The sequence below is a fragment of the Rhea americana genome, unplaced genomic scaffold (genome assembly GCF_003343005.1).
Source record: "Rhea americana isolate MKP2758 unplaced genomic scaffold, rheAme1 scaffold_14, whole genome shotgun sequence".
Lineage (NCBI taxonomy): Eukaryota > Metazoa > Chordata > Aves > Rheiformes > Rheidae > Rhea > Rhea americana.
Window position 1 is genome coordinate 7,921,276 of NW_028185483.1, and position 18,087 is coordinate 7,939,362.

Below are 18,087 nucleotides of genomic sequence, written 5' to 3' on the forward strand. Positions count from 1 at the left end.
TGTTCATTTCATAAACTTGGATTGGTTCTCTCCCTGCCCCCCTTTCCTGGGAACATCTTTAAACAATGGTTTTCAACAAGTCACTTTTTTTTTCCCAAATTTTCAGCTGTAAGGTATCAAATTGCACCAGTTTGAGTGCATGTGTTTTTCTATAACAAGTCAACACTGAATGCATGAACAAATTACCAGTTGCATGTTTAAAATCTAAAGTATAGAAATAAAACATGGTAATAAAAGTTTCTACAGTAGTGATCAGTGGACTCATAATGATGCCTCCAAAATAATAAACACACTTCTGTTTTCAGAGCAGCTATGTTGTGATGATGTTATTTATGTGAATTTTGCCAGAGGAGRACTTTGAACAAATATATTGTAGATTAGTCCAGTAACTTTTTCAATATGTGAAATTACCTGTGCAAGCATTTTTGGGGAATAGACTTTACAGAGATATTCTTCCTTTCCAAAGTACTAGAGAAATCATACGAAAGTGTACAAACACTTGCTTTGCTGTTAAGCTAGACATAGCTTAACTGTTTAGTCATCTCTGACTCGTAATGATGATCATGTTGGCTCCCGTGGTATGCTGACTCAGACAAATTAAGTGCATATTAGAGGCTTATATATCTGTGATGTCTTGATTTTGGATTTACAGGAATAGTGTAACACTACTAAGAAAAATAACTTTGGTTAGCCAGAATTTCAGAAAATGATGGTTACCTCAGAAATGATGATAACTCAAATCTATGTGTGAGGATAATGATGATAACCCAAATCTGAACTAAAAATATTTGTATCTACTTTGTAGTAGACACCCAAAACTTTTGGATATTCCTCATTTTTCCATCAGCTTTTGCACAGAGTCAGTAAGAGCCTTAATATCTAGCTTTAAACTCATGCAGTGCCAGCGGCGTCAATCCTCTCAGAAAAAGAGGGGACTGCAAGGTTTCCCTCCGCCTTGTTCACCGCTTCTGCTGACTTCACTAGGTAGTGGCTAAGCCCCAGATCTCCTGGGATGGCCCCTTGCTGCAGGAACATGCTACGTGTTCTGAAGGGGGCACTGGGTTATTGAGTTCCCCTGCACTGAGTGATACAGCCTCAATGAAGGAAAGCTGTTCCTTTGCCTTGTCTGAGAAATCATTAGTTAGCCACATCTTTTACCAAGTAAAATAGCATATGGTTTAATTGTTAGATATTCTTTAATGAGAAGAATGATGCCTGTATTAAAAACCTGTGCTCCCAGATGGCTCCTATGGTGTCACGTGCAGCCACGTGCCCAGCACAACAAATATTCTGCCTAACCCCGTGTTTTATGTAAAAATGATATCGATATCTCAGGAGCTTCTTGTTAGAACAGTCATTTTGACTTTTAAAAGAAGAAAAAGGAATATTGGGTAACCTGGCACTTACACTTTGCAAAATACAGTATTGAATTTAAACATGATTCTTAAGTACTGTAGGGCAAAGATTGACTTGTTGTTCGGTGACTGCACAGCTTCTAACCCCAGGGCATGGCTCCCTAAGCCATGATAAGGAATGGCCACATTTCAAGTGATAATAAAAATAATGATAATCATGACAATAATAAATTACTGGTACCCTTTGCAGAGACTATTTATTGGAATTTTGAGACTTGTCTTATTTTACAGCTGAAACAAAGCAAAGGTTAATTTGTAACTCATTTGTATTTTCCCTGTTCCAGTCTACGCTCAACCAATTGTACTACTTCACTGCGACTCGAGGGAAATTTTGCGACTACTTTAATGGAAACAGAATTGGTGACCTAGAACCTGCTTCTCTCTGGCATTACTCTAGTCGTATTCATTTGAAAGCAGTGGCATAAGAGTGGTGTAAAACTGCAGTAACATCCTGGTGAAACAGGTCCTTAATCCCCTGCATCTGTGCAAATTGTATAGACCTCAGTGAACTGAACATTCAGACTTGTATTTATACTCAGAAAGGGGAAAATACGCCCATAGTTCATTCGCATAATAAATGTGATGGGAAAATAATTCTGTGGGGACAAACATTGTTTGGTTTGTCATGAGACATACTTGACAATTACTGCTTTGTCCCTTTTGTGCTATTGCAATGCAGTTATGAGATTGTGCCATAAATCTGAAAGACTGTTTTGCAAAGTTCGTATCTGCATTTGCTACCTTTAATATTAATAGGAGAATATCTTTAAAGTGAGTAAATTGAGAAAGTGGCTGAAACTATAGTTTATAAAAGAAGATTAGTGGGTTTAATATGCACTGGAGAGTAAAAGAAAAATCTTATTACTGTATGGAGAAATTACCTCATAAAGAAGCTAATACAGCAGGCTAGGGAGTAATTTTTAACAAGGTTTTTATGATGCACAAGTGTAGGCAAGTTAATGAACTTATCTTTCTAGTTATTTTCAGATTGTAACAATGCTTTTCTTTTCAGTTCCTGTRCTTTAAAAAGTAAAACACATTTAATCACTTACAATAAAACTAACTCATTAGTTTGATAAATCAAGTAAAATCCTATACTGCTCCTGTTGTGGCAGTGCTGCTTGGAAACTAGATCAGGTGAAAACATTAAGTATAGAGCAGAGCAAACTACCAGGTTTATTCATTGTTGGAATTAAAAGGTTTCACATTGACAGGGAATGTTCATTTTTGGAAAGACCTACTCCTGTCTTAGTAACAGGACTTAGGAAACGAAAACTAAAATAGGGAGCCAGGCCAAGATTTTGTTTTAACAATTCCACTCTTTGCAAAATAGCCATGTGGTCTTTGACATTCATAAAACAGACATCTGAAGAATGTCACATCCAACAGCAAAGAAACCACAGGGGGGAGTTGGTAAATACAGAATGTCCATCTGTCAGCACCCCAGCATGGCATGCGTAGGTATTGTTTAGGAGGAGCATGTCCACATTTTTCTGCCCAAATGCAAAAGATAGACTGCTGAGTAAAACAGTTCAATCTTTATATTGATTAAAGAGATGTGCTTTCCTACCATACTACAATGACTGTACTTGAAATTAATTCAGCATCATTCCAAAGGAAAGACTGAAGGTTGTCAGATGCACTGCAGGTTTTAATACAGATGTCCCAGAACAGGAATAATGTGGACATACCACAATAATTTGACACTATAATAGGGCATTTCATTGAGAGTTTATCAGCACCTCATCTAGACCACAATCATGTAAGCCACAGTCCTGTTGAATATTAGCATTATTCACAGCTTCCATCATGTCATGGGATGGGACAACCTTTCTTGAAGCACACAGAAGGGAAAAGAGAGCAGTGTGTTTAGCAGAGAAAAGTTATTTCGTGATTGACTGATGGGCATAAGTGGATGGGACTGCTGTGTTTCTCCTTTGATGAAAACATTCTTCCAAATAAAGTGGAAGAACTGTCTGCAAGTGATGGAAGCAGGAAACTTTCCACTAGTACAATATTCTGAGTAAGCTGTTGATGAGCAAGTTGCATACTGCTCAAAGCATTCAAGTGCCTCCACACCCATATTAAAGGTTACAGTCACCAATCTTTACAGCACTAACAGAGTAGGCATCACTGAATCAGTTAATCTAGGGAAGCCTATGGTTATTGGGAAACTTTAGTTCTCAACTGGAGCTGTAATTACCACGGTGTATTTACCTTAGCCAGGGGTATCAGTTTTCCAAAGTCATGTTTTATGTTTTGCACACTGCCAATGGACCAGTGAATGCAGCTAATATTACTTGTTTTCTATGTAGGACTCACTGATTTATTTTATATTTTATTTTTATTAAGTAAATAACCTCAAGTAGTTCTTCTGAGTCAGAGTGCTTCTCTATACTGCAATTATCATGAATCTGCCTGTAGATTTAAAAAGAAGTCTATTCGTTTGCCTATAAAATGTTGGAAGTGRCTTTTGACAGAACAACTGACAATGATTCTCCTCCTTCCCCTTTATCGTACAATGTACTTTGTCTTTTGGAATCTAGGATAACAGTCCTTACTGAGTTCTCCTTTGAATCTTATTTCTCTACTGGTAATTTTGGCTTTGAGGGGAAACAAAAGTTCTCTCTCTACTTTTTTCCTCAACAAAATTTTATAGCTCTGAGAAAATATGAACTGGTAAAAATACGCTGTCTTAAAATATTTGCAGGATGAGGAACATTATTTCCACCTCTTTGATTTTGAGATTCATATTCCTCCATCTCTATTTGACCTTAACCTAAGTATTTTGATGCTATAACTTTTGTCTTCAGTGTTGCTGATGACTGGTCAGGTTTCTAGACCCTGAGTCTAAATTCAAATTGACCCTGAWCTCTAACCAAATTCAAGCCACTTCAGTTAGTAAAGTTGGTGTAACCTTGACTCTGGCATTTGGAGCTGGCTACTGATTAGCTAAAATGGACCCACAAATATATAGCATTGATCTCAGCCTGCTCCCGTATGACTCCTCAGTTTGATCACAAAAGCAATTTGATATTTTGCAATAAGTATGTGCAAAATAAATTTTATCAGTCTTCGAGAGCAAATCTGCTATCTAAATGTAGCGTAGTTCTCTCTACTCTCTATAAAATAACATTCTTTTCACTGTAGAATTTAAGTGTCTGCAGTAGTCAGAAGGTAGCAAATATTGATTATCTATGATCATTTGACAGAAACTCTTTCTGTCAAATGATGAATGTCATAGTTGTTTGTAACGCTGAAACCAGTGAGGATTTTAAGCTGTGTTTCTCTATATATGTCACTGGAAAACAATAATAAGGCAACATTGGCGTGGCTGGAAAGCAGCAGCATGGGAAGACATTGGGCCAACTTCTGATCTCAGCAACCTTATGTAAATCTAAAGTAATTACAATCCAGACAAACAAGTTCCTCTAGATTTATGTCACTCCTTCTTTAAATAAGGACAACATTTGGGGAAGATGCAATAATTCTAGCACAGTATTTGTTACAGGCCCAGGAACAAGTATTCTGATAGACCACAATCTCTCTGCACCATTCTTTTCTGTGCCAGCTTTTGAAGCAATAGCTCCTTCTTCAGACTTTGCGCACCAATCAGTTAGACAAGCCACAGTTTTAAGAGRAAGTGCTCAGTTCCAAGAGCAACCATTAATCCTCCCTTCCTGCAAAGAAAGCTGCATAATAAACTCAGGTAGAAGTAGTGCCTGAAGTATCATAAGAATGTTTTCTCTCAAATTTTTAAAAGCTTAATGGTTTGAGCTTGGACAGAAATATTGAAAAACAGCCTTTTTTGGATTATTTCAACATTTCTGCTTCCAGAAATCAGGGATCCACAAATAACTTCCCACTGAAACAAACATAATATTAGAACAAAAAAGCAAAACATAAAAACCGTGCCTTGCTTTAGTGAACTTGCTGAAAATAGCAAGCTCATTTTGAGAGGTGGACAAAGCCGCCTCTTACCATTATTTTATCCTGAACTTTTGAATATCCACATTCAGAAAGAGACACTGGTTTCACAGGCACACATCATGAAGCGTCAGGGGAAAAATGGTAAACTTTATCCACCAAAGTTTGCTCATATTCTGAGAAGTGTTTATATCTGCTGTACTTGCCTCATGTTTTGCATGATTAGCTGAGCTTTACTGGCTGAAACCTTCTCGGGAAATGAAAGTCAAAGAGGTGTGTTAAAAGCTGTCAGGTCTCAATTTGCAGCAGGGGTGTGTTGACTTGCCTGCAGTGCTCAGAGAACGCGGTGGGGGGGTTCTGTGGCATAGGTAGGCAGCATGTGGGCTTGTTCGGTCCAAGGAGGAAGCTGATGCCAGACAACTTTATGGATCAGTCATCTCTAAGCAATGTTTGTTGTTTAGCCTAAAATATCAATGACCAAGCCATAGCAAAGAAAAATTTGAAAAGCTATGATTTAATTTGTTGTGTACCACCTAGAAACTTTTGGTCACTCATGCCTTGGTGATCCAGAGTTGCTGTGTTGGAGGAGAGTTATTAACCAGACCCTTCCCAGGAATAGTTGGAGGCACTACTACTTGCCAATTAGCCATCTGTCACCTTGACTGATCACTTTGCAATAATGATAGTATTGATCAGTTTTGTAATATTTCTGCTAGAGGAGCGTGTTTGAGCTTTATCTTACAACCAAAAGAGAGAGCCAGTAGTACATCTTGGGAGAATGCCATGAAAATTGTTTTTTTGTATCATGCAATGTACTACTGAAGTGCATTGTGTAGCAGGAAGAGCTAAACTTGCAAAGTCAGATGGTGAGCTCTAGATCTAATGTTATCAGGAAAATGACTGCTAGTGGAAGGGGATTGTTATGTCAACACAATGCCTAGGAAAATGCTGTCAAAAACCAAATGCAGAGCATGGATTAAAAAAAAAACTTTTTAGCATGAGCGCTGTATAAGAATGGATATAAGCCAGGAAGCAAAAGGATGTATTCAGAAGAGGAGCACATAGCAAACTTGAACTAAGCCATTGCTAAAATATAAGAGAACCTTCAGCACAGAATAAATCTCACATTAGATTAGGAGAAAGGAAAGTGTGAACTGTAGAAATGCAGAAATTAAATAATAGATATTCACAGCTCTGAAATTCCACTTCATGGACAACACCGGGTGACTCATGCTGGTGACCTGCAAAGGACAGGTGGCCATGAAAAAATAAACCCCTTTCATGGAAACCGTGCATCCATAGTAATGTAACATAAGGCAAAAAACATATTGTTCAGAGTGGGAGTAGGCACTGCACGGCCCAGCATACCCTCTCCTTGGGTATCTGGAGCCCTCRTAGGGTGGTGGTACTTCAGCCAGCAGGCCCTGACAGATGCTGCGGGGGGATGGGATAGCTGCTTTAGTGAAATCTGATTCTTTATCTTATTCTCCAGCTTTTCCTGATAAAACCAGTTTTGATGCAAGGGACAGCTGACTGCTCTTGCCCCTGCCAGTAGGACCATGGCCAGGGCTCATCTCACTGCAGGGCGACCATCTGCTGCCACTTAACAACACAGGAAACCACCACTGAACAAAAACATCCACTCCTACAGCATCTCACCTCCTGGAACAAAATGGAGGTGTAAAGGAACTGCTACTATGTAAAATATGATTTACAGTGAAGAAAATGCAAAAAGCACTATAGGTAGAGTTATCRAGTAGGTTTCCCCTGAACACCTCCAACAGGAACAAGGGCATTTTTCTGAGGCTTGATACAGGTGAATGAAGGGGAGCAAACAGCAACCAGGGTGGTGGAAGGATGGAGAAAGGGAGTGAGGCCTTCCCCATCTGTATAGAAACCTCTCTCCTGTGATTAGATTAATGTAGAGGGAGGGTAAGCCAGGTACAGGAGCAGGCAGAGTGATGTCTTTCACCGGTGTCACTCCTTCTCAACAGCGCAGAATTTCCCGGTGATCCCCTGTGTGCCCTGCATGGTGTTTTGGTGTTTCTGTCAGCCCACATACATGTTCACATGCCATATTGCATTCCTACCAGCACAAATGATAGTGAACACGTGCTGTGAACTTCGCTGATCCTGTTATATACCTACACAGCATTAATTTGCTTTCTGCAGGCTTTGCTTGCTTTTCTCACAAGGAAATTAGAAATCTTTATTTTGCATCAAGGCCATAGGAAAAATRCCTCTCTTTTATACAGGATTTGACAAAAGCAAAAAAGGTATAATGTTTCATTTATTTAAAAAACAACTATAATTCAAATAAATATGAATTTATTTTTAAAAGAAATACTAAAATTTTCAAACTGGTCAAAATTGATTTAGTATGTATGCCAGAAAAGAAATATATGGATCTGGAGTTGCCAGCAACATAGCCGTGCCCATTTATTGCATTTTGACTTGACAATCAATCAGAGAGAAAAACAAAGGCTTTATTGTGGAAAAATATTAAGGTATATAGAACTTCCAAACAAGGGGATAAACAGATGCAGATGCACACCTTGAGCAAAGGAAAACATTCAGTACCTGTACTACTACTCATGTTCACACAGAAAAATAAACCTTTCTCKAGGATGTTCGGAGAACCTGAAATTTCTGGGAGGCAGAGTGGTTTGCTAGGGGTATGCTGTGTATTCATCGAGTGTTGCCATCTAGAAATGAGTTCTTCTAAGTAGCAAAACTTAGTAGATCATCTGGGTTAACAGAGGCTTTTCACAAGTAGCTTTTGGGTATTTTGGGGTGCCTTTTACCTCACATTTTGACTTATGATTTTCTCCTAAAGTAATTTCCYGTTTCTCTTAAGAGTAATGCTTAGATGATGCCAATGCACCACCAATATTGCCATGAGGATGTTCCACTTGATGTACAGTACAGGTCTTTGGGATGTGGTCCCRTGCTGTATAGTGTTGTATAGAAAAGAGAGTGCTGTATAGAAAAGAGAACACCTAAAGTGACTGACTTGCTTTTGGCTTTTTTGCAGAAAGAGTATAGAGCAAAGTCAAGGTTTTTGGTTATCAGGTGTTTATTATCTGTGAAGCTGCCAAGCTAGTTCTGCTTTGTGATTGTGACTTGTTAATTTTACAAAGATATATGGGTTAAAGCATCCTATTCAGCAGYGAGGGAAGAGTTCTGGGACAGAGATCTTGACAGCAAAACTCTAGGAACAGTAAGGATATCTTGACCCGGATTTTATGTTTTGCTCTTATGATTTCAACTTTTGCTGAAGACAACCCCCTCTTGCCCCCTTTGCCCCTGCAGAAAAGCGTATGAGTTGGAAGCAGAAACTGACTGTGCATTTGCTTTTCAGACGAGGATGGGAACTCCACCTGCTCACAGCCTTGCTCTGTTAAAAGCTACTAATCCTCATAAAAATGACCTTTCTGCTTTCCCCCCCATCTCTAATTTCCTGCATTCCTCACACTCTATTCTCTCTTTGTCTAGAAACTCATCTTGTTCTCTTGAACACACTGATTCATAAACATATGTTCTAAGTTACCTCTCTTGTCTTTAGTAACGTATTCCACATGCTTGCATGCCGTTTTATGAAATAGTTTTCTTTAACCTTTTTATTTGCCGTGATTTCCTAATGCTCAAAATATATTCTTTTCTTTCATGTTTTTTTCTTCATAAATATATTGTGCAGCTAAACAATGATGATTTTAATCAAAACCAAAACCATGGAAGGCCTAATTCTTCTTTGACACATGAGGTCAAATTCTGTCCTCAGTTACATTCGTGTAACACTTATGAAGTAGAAAAAGCTCTCCATTTTCACAGGATTTTAATTCTGGCAAATCACTTTACTCTTGGCTAAATCTTGATCTACAAAGTATCCAGGGAGATTAAAGTGATATACTAAAAGTCATTCAAAATGTACTTTATTTATGAAATGACAATTTTAAAAATTATGTTCATCCAGTGGTTTAGTTTATTGGCGAATATGCTTTTATCTGCGTGTGCAAGCATGCACGTGGGTGAAAGTGTTATTTCTAAGGATAGAATGCAGGTYGAATATCCTGGCAACAAAGTTTGCTGTAGCTGAATTCTTGTTGTCTTTTTCATTAGTAAGTTATTCAACTTTAATAACAAATGTACTTGGAATTGTAACAGGCAGAAAAACGTGCAAAGGAGAACTTCATAAGAACTTTCATAAATAAAAAGCAGTAGCTTTTATTATAACCCAAATAAAATCAATTCAATTTGAAAGATTCCTGTACAAATAACCTGCAGAGGGGAAAGCACAGAAAGGGAGCACAGACAAAGGCCATTCCTTACACTAAGTATTAACAGAAGACGGTAGCGTTGTGTGAGTGTCGCTAAAAGTTGAATCTGGCATATTTGTATTCCTAGTAATAGAAGMGCTAAAGGATGCATTTGACACTGTATAGAAAAATATTCCATAACTCCAAAGGCTAAGCACGTTTCACTTAGAAGACTCAGGGACTCCATTTAGAAAATTAAGTACATTCATTAAAATTCACGGTTAACTGTTTTGCTTAACTCTGCTAAGTTTGGTAGGCTAGGCYCTTTATAGCCTGTAGTCTGCACACTCCAGTAACGGGGACACTAATACCCCAAACAGGTCCCATTATCAAAAGCAACACTCAGATAAATTGCAAGGCAATAATTGTATATTAAATGGCAATTAAAGTAACTTGCATGAATTTCTTCTAGAGAACACTTTGCAACCTATGCTTCCATTTATCCAAATCCTATGTGAAACTAGTCTAAAATCCAATTAAATGAATATCAGATAAGAGAATGAAGCTATTAAATGAATAAAAATCTGCCAAAATGTAATGATTGCCTTACCGGTGAAATAAAATGTGCTGAAAGGATAAACTGGTGGCGAACCAATTCATAGCATGTACTGCACATGTTGTGGAACCCTCTCAAATGAATATGTGACAAAGGAATAAACATGAAAGAAATACACTGATTGTACACTAAGGCTGTGCATTTCAGAGAGATTCACTGTATTATCTTCCTTATTCATGTGGATAACAGGCTTACTTATGTCTTCAAATATAATTCTTTCTATCACACTGCAACAATTCTAAGCATAATGATAAATAGAAAGTATGAAAATGCTAATGCATAAGAGCTAGTGGAATTTTAAAGGATCAAGACTGAGCCAAATTTTTAGATGAGATTGCTTGACATGGAAAAAGCCTCACTGAAGGAAAAAAAACACAATAATCTATTCATTGCCTGTTTTTATTCCAATAATTTGTCTCTGAGATTTACAGAAATCCATATCAGAAGTCTTATACCTGCTGCATAGCTTGCATGGTTTGGCATCCTTTGCAACTTACAGTTCATGAGCAACAACATCTAAGGGTTTTAAGGGGTTGTTTTTACACTTTTACGTAAGTTAAAATGAATGTTGACCCATCAGCTTCTACTCTTTGTCAGTCTAGTACAATATATAAAAAGAAAACAAAAATATCAATTTCAACTTTCTAAAAAATGTTATTTTTCTCAAAATCGGAACAAAATGGATCATACACCTGAAAATGCTCATTTTTCCTATTAAACCAGTTCAGATGTTTTGAAAGCATCAAATGAATTTCCCAGAAGTATTTGGAGGCAGTAGCAAAGCAAATATCTGCTTTTCTAATTATGATGCCTATTTATTATTACAGAAAACTTTATAAGCGTCTGGTATGCAGACTTCCACTGGGTTGGAAGTCCTAACATGAACTGAGGTTTTAGCGAATGTTCTTCTTGGAACGGACTGCAAGCTTTCTCAGAAAGGTTGAGTTAGCCAGTAGTTTAGTATGCCACTGCTAGAAATTTTCAGATGCAGTCTTTGCTTTAAACTTGGTTATGCTCATTTAGACATAAGTGAGACTTAATCAGGGACATCTTTGCATACTTTAAAAAGCCCATTACTATTTCTTTGGTAAAATTGTAAGCCTAGGAACTGCATTTTAAGTGCCTGTGTTTCTAATTGGATTCATTATCTAGCTAGACAAAGATAGGGGTTGTTTCTTAGTTCTTACTAAACACAAATTTTTCTCCTTGGACTCATGGTATTGACTCACCATTCTCAGTGATTTCCGTAGCTCTCATCACTTTCTTTCGTTCCAGAGGACATCCAGCCTCCCAGATCAGACCTTTAATGTGTTACTGCACAATGATGAACATGAAATTCCTGTGATTCCACAAAACTTAAGCACAAAGTCCTGTTTTAGGGCTGAGGGAACTTTTCAGTAAATTCTGAATATTCTGACAAATTGCACACAAATTCAGTAAAATCTGAAATTATTCTTCCTTCATCTTCTCACTGTGTGCATTTTATAGCCCAGTCACACACGTACAATAAACAAGTATAATTCTTGGCTTGTGCTATTGAAGAAAACATGCCCAATGGTCTTGATCTTGTTATTACTGATTATTCCTTTAAATCAAAAAGCCATCACTCAATTCCTTGTGACTAGCTCTTGCTGCTAAAAAGAGGCCCAAGACTGAGAAGTGTGGTAATCCAGAACTGCTCTGTGAAGGGTTGGCAAGGCTGTACGGGAAAGCTTGGAAAGCATCTGCTCTCACACTATGCTTGGCTTCATTTAATATTCTCACTATTAGTTCTTCAGTTTCATGAGAATCAAAAATAAATAGTCTAATGAGAATCAAAAATAAATAACACTCTAAACAGAAAACAAACAAATCAGCTATGGTTCCTGGCTTTTTTTCACTCCTGTCTGATCAAATCAGAAAATCTGGCTTGATTTTTATTCCAACACCCTAGCCTACATCTTTGCAAGTCTAGTAAATCTGTCATCAGTAGGCTTAGATTAGGACCCTCCATACCTCTGGCAGAAGTGAGATGTTTGTTTAATGTAAAATCTCCCAGACCTGCTCCTGAGGAGACCAGAAAAAGTTCTTGATGCAAGAACAAAAGATAAAAGTTCAATCTGGAAGGCAGAAAAGTGGTGACTCTWTCAGAGCTGCAGTGTTTTTAGTTTTGATTAATATCAAAACAGACAGGAAAATTCTGGCTAATGTACAGTGCTGTATTACTGGGGCAGATCTATTACTCAGGCTAGTCACCATATGAGTTTGCTACAACTGGATGAAAGCTGTCCATTTTTGGACTAGTGATCCTGTTAAAGCAGCTGTTTCAGTGGAGAAGCAGAGCTGACCCAGGCTTGGACAACGAGAGAGGAAAGAGGTAGAGTGACCTCACCTGGAAAAATAAAGGCTTTGAGAGTCCTAAGGGAATCCGGGGACCACAGACAGAATAATTTGAAGTGGATGATGTGCCAAGAGGATCAATAGTTTAGCAGAAGTCACCAGGGATCTTACACTGCCGTGCACAAATTAGGGCTTTCTAAGCAATGCCATGAGTTAGAAGCATGAATATTTAATGCGTGTGATACTTTAGGGATAGCATTGACCAGTATTTAAGTCAGTTGAGCTGTTGCTGGCCCCACGGATTGGCATGTTATGTCCTTTGATTGTTGTTCACTGTGATTTGAAGGAAAAACAATACAGTAAACGAGTCTCATGCCGATGTAGAAACCCTGGCTTATGCATCAGGCTCTGTTTCTTAACGTAAAAAGTACGTATATTTTGCAAGCCAGCAGAGTACATAGGAATCACTGAGGGATTCTCCGCTTTCTCTCGTCCTCTCCCACCCTGCGGCTCCGCTCTCCAGCACTGACCTTCATTTCAGAATTGACATCTAAGGAATGTGAGCCCTGTTCAGACTTTCTGAGTTGTCAGTCAGGCAAGGTGAGGGGGGAGCTGCCTCCATAGCAGACTGTCACAGACCTACTCTTGTGCCCGCGAACATCAGTGCTTACTCCCCACTCAGGTGCAGCAGTTGGGCTGATAAAACCCGTGACTTTTTCTGTAGGATTGGGCAGACCTGTGGTGGCTGCAAAGGGATCGTACTGCTCACACGAAGGAGAGCTCTCTCTGCTCRGAATCTGTTCAAATATTTATGACCATGGGCTCCTATGCAGCTTCTGGAGACTGTGCTTTGAGTACTGCTAAATCCACTAAATTGCTAAACTTGCCAGTAAGTTTTGTTATATGTGGCGATAGAGCAAGTAAAACCTTGCAAATATGATGCAGTAGAGTACCACGGCAGGGTCATCAGGATATGAACTGTACAGATAGCACAAATTAATGGTGATATTTGTTTTCTCGCTACTAACCCTGACACATACAAATATTTGGTAACAGCTATGGATTACTTCTAAAAATGGACTAAAGATAAACCCCTACAGGATAAACTAGCCAAAAGTGTTGAAGGCCTCTGATTGAATTCATCAGACATTCATGTGTATCTGTACAAATCAATGATCAAGGCAGGAAATTTGTCAATCAGATAAGTGAGGAAATGCATTAACAGATGACAGACAACAATTTTCCAGGGCACATAACCCTAGAGCCAGCAAGCTTGTGAAATGGCAGAATGGAACTGTGAAAGAAAAATCACTGAAGGTGGGGAAAGTGTTTTCATTATGTCTTGTTCTCCCACACAATGGCAGAGCAAAGTCCAGAGAACATTTGCTCTTATCCTCTTCCACATTAAAAAAGTGAGCTACTTGTTAACATTCATTATAAATTATGTTACTGCTTCACTTTAATAGCTAGATAACAACTGTGTGGCACTTATGCACCCTTTATTGTTGCATAAGTCACCTTAAGTAGCATAACATGCTTGACAGGAGAACTGCCATAAAATTTAAGAAAATGGAAGGTGAACTGAAATACAATCAGAAATACAAATAATGTTGAGGCACTTAGGTAGGAAAATGGTAGGAGTAAGACCCATGAACAGAAGAGAGAAGATGAACTGATTACAGTGGGACATGAAAGTGTGGAGTAGACAGTAACATACTGCAGAAATGGGAATGTTTGGTTCACGCATCATAGATGAGACGGATTTAACGATGACTGAGTTGGATATACTGCAAAAGAGTGAATGTTATGCATGCTTCATGAAACAGTTTCAGGGTGCTGATTCAGTTAGCCTTTAGGAAAACAGAGCCATGACTGTGCAGACTGTAAGTTTTAGAAAGAATTATTCTCTCTGAGAGCTCTTAAAATTGTTCCATTTTACATTAGTTTAGCTGCAAAGTATTGTCTGCCAGTAGGATTTTTATCGGCTTTTCTATATTACAATCACCTTCATTTAGCTTGATAATTTTGGCATAAAAACTCTCATACAATGAAATTAAAATGTTCTTTGAACCAGAATTTTATCTTATTTCACATTGGGATAGACTAAGTTAAAAGAATACATAAATGGAAAATTTTTGATTATCTAGTTACTAGAACTGTCAGACTGAACACCAAATATATTTAACAGGTTTCAGATTTCCTTCTCCCCTTAAACACGAGACAGGTTTGGTGAGATTTGGTCCTGTTAAGGGAATCCTGAATGTCCTATGAACAAAAGCTAAGTTTTGATTGGATGTGGTCTGTCTCTGAAGGATCCAAAAAGGCTCTATAGTTGTAGTTGAAACAGCATAATTCTCAGTAGTTTCAGCTTAGAAGAGGACAGTACTGATAAATCTGTCATTTATACTGACTTCTGTTTCCCAGCTCCCATCAAACTGCAATCATCATGCTAAATCAGGGGAGAGACATGGGATATGGAAGGATTGCAAATCACAAGCAAAACATCTGAATGTTCCCTGGCTCAAAGCTAGCAGAAATTCTTTAAGCACAAAACATGCTTCTTCACTGGAGAAACTCTCCTCTCCATGGCTTCATGACTTATGGGTTCCTTCTTTTTGTATTTATGGTCACATACATCCCTGCAGCAACTAAAAGAATTACTTATAATGTAGTAGTATTAGGAAAGGATTAGTTATAGTTTTCTTCTAAGGTCATCTAATGGCTAAAAATGAGGGGCAGAGCCCAGTCAAGTATCTATGAATCACAATCCGGGAAACTCTATTTTGATTGGTAAGTGAAAATATAGATACAACTGAATACGATAACTGATGGCAAATCTGACATCTAAGTGTCATTCACCACACATTGATACATAACCCCATGTTTAGAGACACCCTTCCTCSCTCCCCACCCCCCAAACAATCTGAATAATGAGTCAAATGGTCTCAGGAGTAATTGGATCTTTTTCTGTGTAATTAGCAATTTTTCCCCTTGCATTATAATTTAAAGTACTGTGGTTGAATTGAGCAACTCATGTAATGAGTCATTAGACTGAGGCTTTTAAGGAAGTTATTTCTGAAGGTCTGTGGAGGCTAAAATATGTCTAAATTAAAAGAATGACAGGCTGCAATCATGGCTGTAAAATAAAGGTGCTCAGTAAGCAGTCCTATTACAATCAGAAAGAAAAAGAAGCAGATCTCTGTCTTGTGCATGGAAGCAGAGGAAATGATGAATACCTTAGGTAACTCATTCTGTGCAAAATCAATCTTTCACTGTCAATTTTAAATGAACTAATTTGTTCACAAATCTGCTCAGTCAGTTTGGAAGCATACTCAGTTCATCCATATTAGCAAATCCTTTAATCTTGACTAGTCCACTGAGTAAGAAATCTAGAAATGTGTTAATATGACTGGACATATGTAGTAGGATAAGAATTGATTCTTTTAATTAGTGTCTATTCAAGTTATAGTTCCCTCTTTTACTGAACTATTGACCCACTGATATATAAAGAGATTACTGTTATGACTAAAATACCTTCCAAAGTTATATTTAACTCTTTCTTTATTGATCTATGTCAGATACAAAAGTAATCTTTGATTTCCCCAAATATAAACAATCTATCTAATTTAAGGATTTTTTCATACTTGCTCCCATTCTTTCTGGAGTTTTGAATTGATATTTGAAATTTAAAAAACGTAAGCCCAAAGTTATAGCCAAAGAAATGATATAATCCTTTTTCAAACTTAGATTAAAAATATGAAGTCCCATTTGTACCATTAGTTWGGTTTCAAGACAGTTAGAATTCCCCCATCACAATTTAAGTCCTGAGCTTTGTGACAAATCAAGTTTTTTTYTCCACTGAAGTTCATTCATGACAAAGGTATATTCTAACTATGAAAAATAAAAAGAAAGAGATGACTTCTCTTCCTGCCTCTTCCACTCTGCGCATGCAAGTTGAGGGCCTATTTAATAAGTAAAACTCTGCAAAATGTCTCTGTATGAAATAAGACTAAATTTTCTGTAATTTGCAAACAAACAAGATGAGCTCTTGCTCACCCACAAAAATACTAGAACCAATAGTTTTACAATGGTAAGTAGTGTAAGAAGTATCCTAGCATGCTCCTCAGTACAAAAAAATAAATGGGGTCTCTGGTATAGCCAAACACATTTTCTGCTTGCTCTTCACCTCACAGAGCATGTGAGCCTCTGCAGCAGGGTGATCCAAGGCAAATATAACATCCTAGGGGTAATCATCTATGCCCTGTCAGTGGAGCAAATGCATTAGTGTTGTTATTAACACGGCTCCAAACTACATGTGCTTGGATGGTCTTTATTAATTTTAACAACGCTTGGAGCAACAATAACAATAGAAAATCACTTTATCACCCAGCCTGGGTGGAGAATCACTTACACTTACTTTTGAAGGAGCTGAAGGCATAGGACTAGACTTGAAAGACTTGTGGTGAGMGCTTTAAATGGAAGTTTTTTTATAGGAGCAAAAGTGAGCAATGCACAAAATAATATGAGGAAAAATGTCATATGCYGAAGTGTTCTTACTGTAAACAAACAGTCCAGGCCCTTCCACTCTTTCCAAGCCTGAGTATTTTATTCCCACTGCCTTTGGCAGAGCTACTGGCCCTCTAAGGTATGATCTGTCTAGACAAAACTAGGAGGAGCTTGACCTTGAAACAGCATATGTTTGCCACTGTCAGTCTATGTTTCAGTAGCTATAAGTAAGAAAGAGGAGACAGAATTTGCTTTTAAGACTTTTAAGRTTTCCCTTCTCATCTTCCCTCAGCTTTTCACTTGAAGGATATTCTCAGACAATGCATGATAGGAAGAAGATTGCAGTTGTATTTTGAGCCTAGTATTTATGGAGCTTTCTGGTCATACATTTGTTTCATTTTAGGTCATGTCTTTCCTCAGCTTTTAATATGACCGTGTTGTTTTCCTACTTTTTCATCCGGCTGAGACACTGTGGACTGACTAGTGGGAACCAGCAGATTCCTGTCTGCTTTCCCAGTCTGCTTTCCTGGTGCATTAAGATTGGCCTTTACCTTTTGAGCTGTTGATGTGTATGAGCTCTGAGATTTTTTTTTTAACTGGGTATATAACCAGTCTGAGAGGGATTAGGATAGCATAACATCAAAATCAGCTCTCTGATGTACTCTTGGTCTCTCATTTTAGCATAAAGGTGGCCATTTCTGGCTCCCCAGTTATTGCTTAATGCTTTGGCCAAATTAGTCTTGATAAGCATCTTCCTTCTGTCCATGCTTTGACCTTTTACCTCCCACTTTGCCTCAACAGCAGCCATTTTTTTGACTTTAGTTTCCTAATTTGTATTTAAATTTCTAGCAGTTACCCTTGCAGTATTCCCCAGTGCCAACCCACTGCCTTCTCAGAGATCCTAGTTCTTTGATAAACAGGATTATGAGAAGCAAGAACCTTGATTCACCAGGTGATTAGAAACATGTACATTAATGGTGAAAAAGTTTTTTCTTTTCACAGTGCTCTTTACTCAGCATTCCAGTTTTGACAGGCTTTTAACGAAGGT